Source organism: Rhipicephalus microplus, chromosome X (genome assembly GCF_043290135.1).
Source record: "Rhipicephalus microplus isolate Deutch F79 chromosome X, USDA_Rmic, whole genome shotgun sequence".
Taxonomy (NCBI): domain Eukaryota; kingdom Metazoa; phylum Arthropoda; class Arachnida; order Ixodida; family Ixodidae; genus Rhipicephalus; species Rhipicephalus microplus.
This window is the reverse complement of record NC_134710.1, coordinates 341,279,267-341,292,140: the sequence shown is the minus strand read 5'-3', so window position 1 is coordinate 341,292,140 and position 12,874 is coordinate 341,279,267. Positions and strand designations below refer to the sequence as shown.

Below are 12,874 nucleotides of genomic sequence, written 5' to 3'. Positions count from 1 at the left end.
AATCCGGAAGGATACCAGAAAAAACACGGACACCCTTTCGTGTCATATGAAGAAGGCGTGGTGTGCAGTTTACCACCGGCATGTTTACTAACGGGCAGATACATCAGTGATAGTTTACAAGAACACAAACAAAACGTTGCTCAATACACACATGGACATCCATCCACACATTGCAATGACTGTGGGTGTTCACCAAAGCATTCAAAGTGTATCCTAATCAGCCGACACAAAGTGCACTCGTAAAATCATCGAAGCAAAGAGCATAATCACTGGAGGGGAGAAATGTGTCAACACCGTCGATACTGTTGTCAGATAAAAAAATGGTGTTTATAGTTTATCATTATAAATTTATAGTTTATTATTATTATAGTTTATAGTTTATTATTATAAATAGTTTATCAGTGCACTGAGATTGTCCCGTGAACAAAATTGATGTATATATGAAAGACGGATTTTCAACAAAAAACTAGTCGCTTGAAGCACTTTCGTCGGTTTATCAGTGTGCCTTTCTGTTACTATTAGCGCTACTTTCTCAAGTTCGATAACATAATATTGATAGTGATACACATACACGATGTGAAGACTACAGTACGATAACTGTCAAGATAGCACCGAAATATCTGTTGTCATTATCTATCTATCTATCCATCTATCTATCTATCTATCTATCTACCTATCTATCTATTTATCTATCCGAATACGTCCCGGTAACCTTGTGGTCATATTCTTAACTTTCTATATGTTAAAATAGGCATGGGATGGCATGATTGAATGAAAAGCGCGATTAACAAGTCATGACATGAATAACCTGACTTTCCTGTTGCACACGCCATGAAACCCTTTCCAACAATCCCCCTTTGGCACATGCCGTATACCACAGACCGTAGTATGCGGGTGCCCACCACAGGTGATTCACAGTTTATATCAACCCAGGCTTTGAAAATCAACGCGTAAGCGTGAAGGAAAGCCGTGGCAAGAAAAATCTGCGGCCGGCGTCCGTGATGTTGATGAGGAAAAAATCCCGATGGAAGAAAAGAATGAAAATTGGCTTGAGCCGTAATAGAACCTAGGTAGCATTTCATGGCCGTCACGCATTCTATCCCACATATCCACGGCAGTATTTCACAGTGCTTCAGAAAGGGGCCCTATAGAAGTGACACGTCGGGACAACTGCTATTTTGGTTGCGCACTGGTCGCAATCTGGACTAACCGATATTATGTAATGAAGGTTACACGTCCACACCAATGACTATGCAAGTATACAGTCAAGCGTTCCTCGGAACGCGTCAGAGCCCTGCCTATATGTCGATTATTTCACTATAGCGTTTACTTCGATACGACAAAACTGACGTCTTTGGTCTGACGCAAGTGCCGACCTCACGTCGGTTCATGAGCTACTACCCAATGCAAGCCAATATAGTAGACTAGCCTAAACGCCTACGTCATGCGCACAACTACCCAATCTGCAGGTAAATGTTGATACGACTCGTAACACTTTGCTCAATCCTAAAAATTTGACATTGGCTGCTACTTGCTATCTGATTCGCATAAAACTGATTCCCACAATGCGTGGAACCTGCCGCATGCCACGAGAATTATAATGCCATGAAAACGTCTGAGCGTTATACTGAGCAGTACATTAACTTACTGAGTGATTTACTATAGAAACTATGCATAACTGTAAGCTTTCTTCTGTGCGGAAAGAAGGTGTATCGTTGATTAGCTTGAAGTTTCGAAAAGCTGTAATGCGCACCTATTTACGTAGATGAGCCTTTTATGCATGCAACAGGACATGTTCGCTTTTATACCGATAAAATTTTAGTGCTCTGGTATTTTGTTTCTTTTTATTTTTGGAAACCCTACAAGCCTACATACGTTAAAAAATAAAGGTTCTTTACTCTTTGACATTTCTAGTGAAGATGTGACTGTCAATAGAGCTAACAACAAACCCTTCTAGGTTTTGAGCAAATCCACTTGAAGCATAACCACTGAAGTTTTTAACAAAATGTGTGTGGTATTAGTATTTCTTGCTATGCTATTGCTTCTTTAAGAGGAAGCTTCTCCTTTCTTCCGAGTTTTTGTTCTTGGTATGATGTCCACAGCAAGTTCGCGAGTTCAGGATGAAGGGGCACTTTTAGAAAGGAATTCATACAGCATTGGGCCAGGGTAGGAGGCATGTGATTGTTATCCTTATCTTGTTATGCAAACGTTCTAAAAATTATAGCTTTTATTGGGCTTGTTCTCGGAGTACATCCCTAGTGGATCATTCACTCGCAGATCATTAGGAAGCAATGCTTACGTTCTAGATGAGAAAAATATTTGTTCTTCCTACGCTCTATTATGCAGTAGAGAACATTTTATTTATTTTGAGTCAGATGTTTTAGCTAGACGTACACTCTAAAAAATAGAGTACTCGTGTAGTAGTTCTGCTACACAACAATAACCGTCATCTGACTTGCTCGCGTTTGCTTGCTTGGAAACCTGGCGCTGGCCACTTTCCTGTCGAAAATGCCATGTCACACTGATAGTGCGCATGCCGTTCGCGACCACGAAGCACCGGAACCGTAGTGATAGCGCGAGGAAAGTACTCGAAGTAGATGACGATTAATATTGTGTAGCGAAAACACTCGCCAAACATTCGATTCAGTTGATTGATTAATATGTGTTTTAACGTTCTGAAACCACCATATGATTATGAGAGACGCCGTAGTGGAGGGCTTGGGAAATTTAGGCCACCAGGGGTTCTTTGACGTGTCCTCGATTCGGTTAAAGTGTTGTTTAGAACTCTGTCACGTTGCCGACACTCTACCACGTTGCTTGTACTCTGCGCAGTGCTTTTCTTCTACACAGGCCAACTTGTTGAGCAATTTTACGCCCCCAAACAAAATCACGTTCAAGGCTGCCGTGCAGGCTTTTGGTATTCTTCCTGCTGCCGCTGATTGTTAGTAGGTTTCAGCAGTGACAAAAATACCAAATTACTATACCAAATACAAAAATACCAAATATATAAGGATGGGAAAAGATTTTAGTGGTATGAGTAGCTCTATGTTAAGGCTAACAAGACAAAATAATTACAATGACTAATACTGGACATTTGGACTTCTGCACAATAAACAAAAAACTCAAATGATGAAAATGCAGTCAATAACGCTGCACAAAAATATGTGTTTTGTGTATTTGTGGTTTAAGAATTGCGACAATTGATTTACATTTCTATATATGTTTATTGCACAGTGCATATGTGCGTGTTTTTGTTTCTGTCAGGGCAACCGTCTGCAGTGAGCTTGAAAGTTTCATTATTTCTAATTTCGTTTATGTTATGTACTTATTGTACAAAATGTTGTAGGCTGTGGTGCCGCCACTGCCACTGCCCTATGCAAATAGGGGGGCGAGAACTTAGTCAAGCGAATAGTTGCTTTTATTATAACCCCGTCCATCAACTGTGTATTGATAGATCAACCATTATTATTAATAATATTAAAATAGTTATGTGCTGTCCCGACGGTACGGTGTTTCTATAATTATGCGCACTGCTAAACACACTATTGGGAAATGTTATTCTGACATCTGCCGCAGAATACCTGGTAATTTGCGTTCTACAGAGCCGTATAAGAAAAATATGCATGTAAACCATTCCAGTAAATTTTATTTAGCCCACACAGAGATTTGCACTGTGATTTAAGCAGCAGTTGGGGGTACTCAGATTCTTAACTTCATTGAATATTCGCTTCTGCAGCTTTTTCTCTGACAGATCGAGTGCATGAACAATTAGTCCACGCTGCACTTTTGTTTATTGCGCTCAGTTGTCTTTGGTTTTTGAAAACGGGTTGTTTGCTACAATGAGGAAACATACCTGCAAGTCTTCACAACCCATACAAGCGATGCCAGTTTCAATTCGGTGCCTCTCTTTTACAGCATGCATCAGTAAGCCACTTCAGTGTTGATGCATTTTGTGGCACGTACCTTGACGGTTCAGTCTCTCAAAGGCTGACATTCACCGTCGTGGTTTTAAGCGGGGACGGATAGCAGATCCAGGCTTTGAGATAACTTTGTTATTGCACAGGCAAATTGCACAAAATACTCCGAGCTCTTTGAAATAGTTATTTACTAAATGTATGCCAATTTTAGTGCTAAATTTTGTAATAGTTGTTAAGACACAAACAATTTAGTCAGTAAACAAAGACATACCCAGCTGGGAGGAATTGGAGGATGATGCTACCCCTTATGAAAAAATTTAATGTACTTTTATAAACAGGCTAATGTCATTTGACATCCCAATCTTTAAACTGTCTAATGTCAGTCTAATGTGTTTTCCTAATTCGTACCTAATGTGAGTCTAGTAGTAATTGGCCACCGTTAGTCTATAGAGTTATGACATTACAGTTTCTGATGACTATAGTCTAGCGTAAGTCTATAGAGGCTCGACATGAGAGTTTCTGATGACCATTGGCTAGCGTTAGTCTATAGAGTCCCGACATCAGAGTTTCTGATGGCCGTTGTCTAGTGAAGTGCTATCGAGCATATGCATTAGGTTGACATCAAACGTCGCATTGTAGCCTAAGGCCCTATGCCATCAACAGAACATTTGCTGAAAAGCAGAACAATAAATCGCTTCATTATTAAGTTGAAAGTGTGCACACATTACAGGACTGTAAAGGAAATACCATCAGACCATTTCCACCAACGAACAGATCATTGTTTTTTACATGTCAGAATATTTCGAGGCCGATAAATAATGCTGCAAGTATATAATGCCTGCATTTGGAAACACGCATTACATTGTCAAGCAATTCAGTTTCGATAGGACAATAAATGGAGCTAGTTCGTTCTTGTGTACAATTCTTGTGAAAGTGCAGTTTCATAATTACAAACAAACAAAGAAACACCGAATAAGACATTTTCAGGAAGAACTGCATTTGTATATAATTTTCTACTTTGCACTTATGATAGGGTCTCTTGTAGCACCGTCGTGGTGGCACCGCTGCTGTATTGAAAACCTGCAAGAGAGAACATGAAAACTTAGAAGGCACTGAAGCATACATTTTAGCGCAGCACATGAATAGACGTTACAATTGATGAGTTGTGCCTTTTCTAAATAGTGATATATATTTATCACTTATATTAAATGAGTCATCTGGATTCAATGTCGAACCACATAGCCTTGACTTTATGCTGCGTTGAAAAAAACAAAAAAACTAACCAATATACATCAGTTCAAAGGGCCGCCGATTGATCAGTAATTGGAGAAAAGCCAGCTATCACGAACAGAGGAATCAGCTGAGTCAGCTTCTATAAGGCAATATTGCAGAATAACCTCCTTTCACGATTCCAATGGCACCCAATGTATGACTACGGCATGCAACAGTGGGTCTATTCCACAACTTTGTTTTACACAAAACTTCCACGTTAAAATCTCTCTTCTTTAACTGAGAACTATTGAGGGCTCATGCTCAGAGGTGCAAAGTCATAGGCGTGTGCAGGGTTTCGCTACACTTGTGTGGCGGGGAGGTTCACCAAGGCACTCCCCCTAACTTAGTTAAGTAAGCTTCCAATTTTGAAGCCCCCGTCTTAGGTAACAAGTTGGGAGAGAGGGGAGCTGCCCCCCACTCCTATGCGCACGCCTATGTGCAAGGTGAAATTGAGCAACAAACAGGCACATGAAATGTAGAGCTACGTCTAGGTAACACCGCTACACAACTCAAGTGCAAACAATTTAAAAACTTGTGCTTTTTGTAACCTACAGTATATTACACAGATATGCATGTTGTAACATGTTACAGGTCGTTTCTACACATCTTTCTACAAACAACAGATTGGAGGAAGCAAGCAAAACATTTTTGTACCCTTGATTACTTTTTCATATTATTCAATAGATGAAAATACATTATTCATGTACCTTGAAGAGGTGACAAAAGTATTATAAAAAAGGAAATATTTTTATCTAGCTCCATGCTTAGAGTGCCCAATTGCCCATGTTCACTAGCCAGTATTGCAAGTTATGAAATTGACCGCTTGTCATTAACAAGCACAAGAATTCACACTGGGGTGTGCTAGCACTTGCTGAACGTCTTGATAGAACAAGGATAGAAACTCTTCTTAAAGAAAAATTTCAACAGCCGAAAAAACATGCACAATCAAAAGGGTGGCAACAGGAACTAGCACAACTTTGTGTTGTCTCCCTTTTCTCTGTTGATATTTTGCCGTACCTTAGAAAAGTTTCTATGTGATAAATTGCCAACCCGACTGAACACTTGCGTTAATCAAGTATTTAAAGAAAGAGCACATCACAGTCTTGAACTCATAATAATTTTAGACCATGCAGATGACAAAAATATCGCCTGAACCCACACGTCACAGAGATGATACAATTTAGAGTCTATGTACGAGCTCAGCGAGGAAATAAAATTTACACTCAGGAGTGAAAAGCATCATGAGCTAAGACGTCGACACAAAAAGAATAATGAATGCAGCAGTCAATGTATTTGCTTGCACTCCTGTTTTCTCCCAAGTATGTACCAACATGTCCAGTATGGTCAACATATATGTACAGTACTCACGGATTGAAACAGGACATTCGTAGCGCGCGGCCGCCAATGCATGTGCCGCCGCTCATGGGTGCTAGTGGAACCACGATGTTGCACTGTTGTATAGAGTGAGGGCGAAAACAGCTACGGAGCAGGCTTACTCATTCCGGTCGCTAGAGTTGGCATTTAGTTCACAAAGTGCACACTGCCAGTGTGGCACTGCAAGGCTCGCGCATTTTTGCATGCATGCAGCCCAAATCGATGGGGACGGTGCGGACAATTTATATTATGACACAAGCGGACGACGCTCTAGATCGGCGCCCTTTGACGATGGGGCACGTAGGCTGTGCAAGTAAGAAATTAGATAACGCTAAGATGTCGCGCCTGAAATGGGCTCGTTGACATGATAAATAACTGCACAAAAGCATAAAAAGTTTTTCAAGCTTTTTGTCACGACGAAAAAGAAAAGCACCAGCCATGGCCCTGTTTCCATGCAGCATCAAAACAATGACTTAGTACTTTGTTGTCTCGCCTCGAGGAATGAATAGTACGGCTATTCTGCGTGGCAAGCATTTGTAGAGGTGTCGGCCACGGAAGAACGAGCGAGATTCTCGCATTTTTATTCAACAATAGGCCATAGTTTGCCCTAACGACACTAATATATGATATTATTTCCATGTTGCATGAAGGAAAGCTTGCTAGCCATTTTCTTTTTTGTCGAGAGAGAAACCACGAAGTAAACTTTTCATGCTTTTGTGCAGATGTTTATCATGTCTACAAATGCACGCAAGGCGCTGTCTACTAACTTAATCCTGCATCTTACTTGCACGGCATGCGTACTGCATTGCCCAAGCACACAGAATGAGAGGGTCGTCTGCTGGTGTGGCTATAAAAGTGGTGCACAGCGGCGAGCCAATTTGGTCGACATGCGAATGTGCGTGAGCTTTGCAGCGCTGCCCTGGCAGTGTACACGTGGTGAACTACAGGCCGACAATTTGGCAATCGAAAGGAGTAATCCTGCTCCATAGGTCTTCCCCCTATAGCCCTACACGAAAACGCAACACATTGGTTCTATGCGCACTCACAAGCGACGGCACGTGTACCACTGGCGACACACTCGGAATGTCCTGTTTCAATCCGTGAGTACTGTACTTCCAAAAAAGCATGAATTCATTCAGCAATTCTACTTTGCAGTCCAACAAGACTATTCAAGGCACTATCACACAGATTACACTTCTCTGTATGATAGGCCTCAATGTCTTGTGAGCTGTGTTACATAAACACATTCATGGTATTTTCATAGATTGTAGTGGGAACATGTTCCTAACAATGTGATGAAACATGAGTATGTGCTGCCTCCCAAGAAAAGCTGTCCCTAATTCAGATGATCAAACTCTTAGGCATAACGATTATCTGAGAAGGCTTTGTTAGAAAGGAATAGGTACTTGCATGTTGCATGATGTTACTTAAAACAAGATTGCACTACAACTTATAAAAATACCACAAATCTGCTCATACACGTGAAAATTGAAAAACGAGCTGAAACAACAACCCCTGTAACTTCCTTAAACACAAATTCACCAAATTCTTGGGGCAGAATGTGCACATAGCAAAAGTGTGCTTATTTAAATTCATTAAATTTTTACGCTTCAGTGTTGTTTGCTGTCCCTTTAAAAAACACAAAAAATTAATGACACTTCTACTTGTAAAAAAAAGATCTTAAAGAAATCTCTCATTTCCACTAAAAAACATTTAGGAAAAAAGCAATCCTCACGACAATAAGCGAAATGCATATCTGTGTCCTCGGTGTCCAATAAGTAAGATTTCATTGCACACAGTTTCATGGCAGTCCAAACACAATAGATGTTGATGGAGGAAACTTGAAAAGAACAACAAATCCTATAAGAGGGAATGTCGCTGCAGCGAACTTTCTAACTTGTGTGATATTTAGCACAATGTACCACAAAGACCATGAGAGAGGACGCAGCATGTGCCCTAACTTTATATAAAATGGTTAATTGCAACTGAAGCACTAAAAATACAGGGTGAGCCTCACGCCGTGAATTTTTGTGCTTCCGTTGCAATAACCCATTTTGTTTAAAAAGCACCGGTCTCATTCTTGTGTTATATTGAGCTAAACATTACCTAATGTTTAACAAACAATGCTGAATGTTTTCCCTTGTGCAACCCTTTAACAAGAACTCTTGCCTTGCTCAAGACAGCAGTGACAAGAAACAGCTGTTCCCATTGTCAAAACGCCTCCAAGTGTCGCAACGTTGGCTCCGACAACATTCCATGTTCAAGGATTACAAACCAAATGATGCATGTTCCATGTCCAAGGAATACTGCACTGAAGTGCAGGACATAGGCTTCCCACAGCTAAGCTAAAAGACAGTGTATGCTATACCTCAATAGGTGCTATGTGTCCGAACTATCACTCTTTGGTAACAAAAAGAAATGCCTACCACTTATTAAGGCTTGTCAGGGCTTGCAGGAAGACCGCTCCAATCGTGGACTGTAGCCCGTCCTCTGTACCAGGACCATGAACAGCTGCCATTGCTGATACATATATAAAAGATACCACAAAAGATTACTTTCACACACAACAAAGGTTATATCACACACAGATAGCGAGTACGAAACATGTCTTAGAAAAGTGTATACTGATACATTAAAGGGTAAATCCTTGAATAAAGGGATCATGGCACAACCAGAATAGGCAATATTGGACTAGCCCCTTCTTGCTGACAATTGACAGAGTGCCACTGAATGTTTCGCATCCACAAAACTACGTAATAACACTACGCAGAGCATGCACATGTGTATGGGTGATCTAAATGATGAAAACAATATTTGCAAAGAGTGCATGGTTTATGTGCACATGGCGTGTGTAAGAGGGGGCCATCCATATTGTATTACATCATAAATGTAAGCTATTCAGGAAACGAACTGTTGGTACTCTGAATCAAATTCCTATGTAGTTTGACATTTGTTCACACAAGCTATCTCTAGGAGTTTTTTTGTTACATAAGCCCTTCACAAAAATATTAATATTCTGAAACTTTCTGTCAACATCTGGAAACATATGAATAAGATCTTTTTGCTTTTTATTTACTACCTCACAAAACAAAATAAATACTAAATCCTTGAACGCTACACATAGGTTTACATCCTCGTCACACAAGCAAGTAGGCAATATCAGTACAACACTGATGTAAAAAAGAAAGCACGAAACCACAACTTGAAGCACCACACAATCAAGCAACAATTATAGTTTATGAGCACAGTGTAAGTTATTTGTGATGGAGCACCTGGTATGCTTCAAGGAGAAAACAAAGATTTATATAGCTAAGAAAAGTTCCCACAAATATTGCAACAATGGGTGTCATGTATTAGCTTAATTAACTCAATTGAATTCATATTTCTTCTACTAACACTCGATATCGACATATCTTCAATACAGTGATAGGAGTGTACTCTTAGTTTCAGCACATAGTGTATATTGCTAAAATACGTATTCTTCAAGTTAGCTCTCTTAAAATATTTATGAGGCGGCTATGTTGAAATTCTAACCACAGAGAAATTACATGAATTTTTGGCACAAGGATTCGGAGCGCAGCCACGAAATGTGCTTGACAGGGCTGTGCGTTTTTCTATCTACGTGCTCAGTCGCGTGATTGTTTTGCGCGTAAAAACGCACAAACTATCACGTTGGGTGAACGTGAACTGCTCTCGCAACACCAGTATGTTTAAAAGCAGACACTCTTACAGGGCAACAAGGGATCAAAGGATAATCTCGTGCAGTAAACAGCCCAGGAATAACATCAAGACAAGAGACTTGCATGACCAAAGGATAGATTACGTAGCGCAACGCGAATCTTTAAAACATGCAATCAACGCACACAGCGACTGTTTTTACGGTGATATAAAATAATACCCGTGCCACACGGGCCTAGAAAATGACATTTGGTGGCGAAGGCCTTCAGTTTCCGAATGACATTCGTTTCGCCGGCGCTGCTACACGTCCAAAGCGAATGACATTTGACTTGATGATGTCGATCACAGCACCTTCCAAGTGAGCATTGAGTGAATAGCAATAAAAAAAAATTAAGAAGCATTTACAAGCTTCATACACATCAGATAATCATCAAATGTAGAAATAAGCGTATTACGCTGTCCTAAGTTTTAGTTTCTTGCTTTGTTTTACAACGTTGCAGCCGACCGTAGCAACCTAAGCCAACACTAGTCAGATCCACAGCGTAAATAGACACTAAAATTGACAAGCGTTTCATTATCAATACTTGATTTTCTTCGTATAACGTTCAAAGCATCTTTTTAAGACTTTAGTGCAAATAAAAGACGGGAAATTTCATTTTTAGCTCAATACGATTTGTTTTATATACTTTCAGGTAAATCGCACTTCGCGAGCTGTGTCGTCGAGAGTAGGCATTTCTCAGTCAACTGAGTTCTGGCGAAGGCAGTTGGTGACGAATGGCATTCGAATGGCATTCGGATGAATGCCATTTCGTTCGCCCGTGTGGCACCGCGCGAATGGCAATAAATCTGAAGGCATTCGGGGGTAAATGCCATTTTTTCTGCCCGTGTAGCACGGGTATTAGCCACCTCAAAACATACCTGCCTATCAGGACTCTGGTTTGTCATCCTCGCTGTGCCAACAAGCCGCCCGGGCCACCGCTTCCTGCACACCATTTGTCACACAATGAAGTAACCCAGCTACGTAGTTCAGCGACTTTCTTCAACTTACCAAAGTTTTGACATTGGCTGAGCACTCTTCAGTTACCTATCAAAAAGCTCACGCTCTCGCATAACATCAGTCACTTGTTGTCACAGAAGGGGTCGTGGATTGTCCTCGGAAGTACACTCAACACTGAATCACGCGAACAACACGAGTAATCGATAAATGGAGGAAGAAATCACTTTTCAGAGCGAACACAAGGCGCGCGTCCGATGTGGCTGCTTGGAGCAGACACGTATGGTGAGTCATCGTCCGCCACTCGATCAAAGCAGCAGAACTTCCCGACAAGCGGAAACTATCCCGTAGACGAATTTTAAAGGAGGATATGCTTACAATGCACGCAGTATCTATCAACACGGCAATTATGCAACCGCGGACTTGCAGCACATGTTCTTGCGTAAAGCTGGTGGTGAGCCTGCAGTACAACGAGGCCTGTTGCAGCTTCTGGTTTACTGGCTTAACAAAAATAAGTGTGCAGGTAGCAGCACTAACGTATCACTGTACAATTAATTTACAATAACAATCAAGTGTATTCATAACTTTGCAAGCCAAATGAAGCTTTCTTATATATTAGTTTGCAATATATGTAGTTGTGCAGTTGTAAGTATTTTGTTTTGGATAACAAACAAAGTTTCCCAACTCATGTCAAAAGCGTTGGTCATCTCTGAGTCTCTGTAACACAAGGCCAATAAGTACAAATCTCAGAGGCAATGCTTTTGCAGCTGAGGCTTTCTTTGTGTGCAGAAAAGAATGAGTGGCATGCATTCCTGCTCTACAGAGAAGAAAGGTATCTGACTGGGTGCCTGTTCCTTTACGTCTCGACGCAGTGGCGTAGCCAGGGGCTGTCACACCGAGTCAGTTACCTCTTTCTCCCCTCCCCCCTCCCCCCTCCCCGCGCCTCTCAGGCGATTTTTTTTTCGGCGTGGCATACATAGAGCAAAATGACTGTTTTCCTGCGCCCGCCCCCCTCCCCGAGATCGACGAGGATGCTTTCCCTTACCCTCCCTTGTTTTTTGTTTTTTTACGTACGCCGCTGTCTCTGCGTGACAGCTAGCGTTGTGACAGCAAAACAGTGGCGGGGTGGAGGCATGAATGCTCATAAAACTTCTCTCTCCCTCTCCGTCACGCCTTCGCTCTCCACCACCTACTGGTGGCGGGGAGGGGGCAGAGGGGCACACATTTGGCAGCTGCCGCTCCCAGCCGTATTTTTGTTGTAAAAGTGTGACTGATATTTAAATACGCTTTCAAATGATCACTACAACGATACGAGGAGTTTATCTCCTGTGTTGCCCTCGGTGTCCACTGAGCCCCGCCGCGGTGGTCTAGTGCCTCAGGCACTTGGCTGCTAAACCACAGGTCGCGGGATTGAATCCCGGCTGCGGCGGCTGCATTTTCGATGTAGGCGGAAATGTTGTAGGCCCGTGTGCTCAGATTTGGTTAAAGAGCCCCAGGTGGTCGAAATTAACGGAGCCCTCCACTACGGGGTCTCTCATAATCATAACGTGGTTTTGGGACGTTAAACCCCACAAATCAATCAATCATCGGTGTCCACTGATCGGGTAATGTAACCCCTCCATGCAAAGGGCAAATTGGC

General features: G+C 41.6%; 1 long non-coding RNA gene across 1 annotated transcript; it reads right to left on the bottom strand.

Annotated features, from left to right (window-relative positions):
* Window positions 1-3,610: 3,610 nt before the first annotated feature.
* On the bottom strand, window positions 3,611-11,617 carry LOC119183128 (uncharacterized). Its single transcript, XR_012888000.1, has 4 exons — window positions 11,290-11,617; window positions 11,160-11,223; window positions 8,990-9,083; window positions 3,611-4,997 (listed from the first exon to the last, which is right to left on the bottom strand). It is a non-coding gene; the product is annotated as an uncharacterized LOC119183128 (long non-coding RNA).
* Window positions 11,618-12,874: the final 1,257 nt, after the last annotated feature.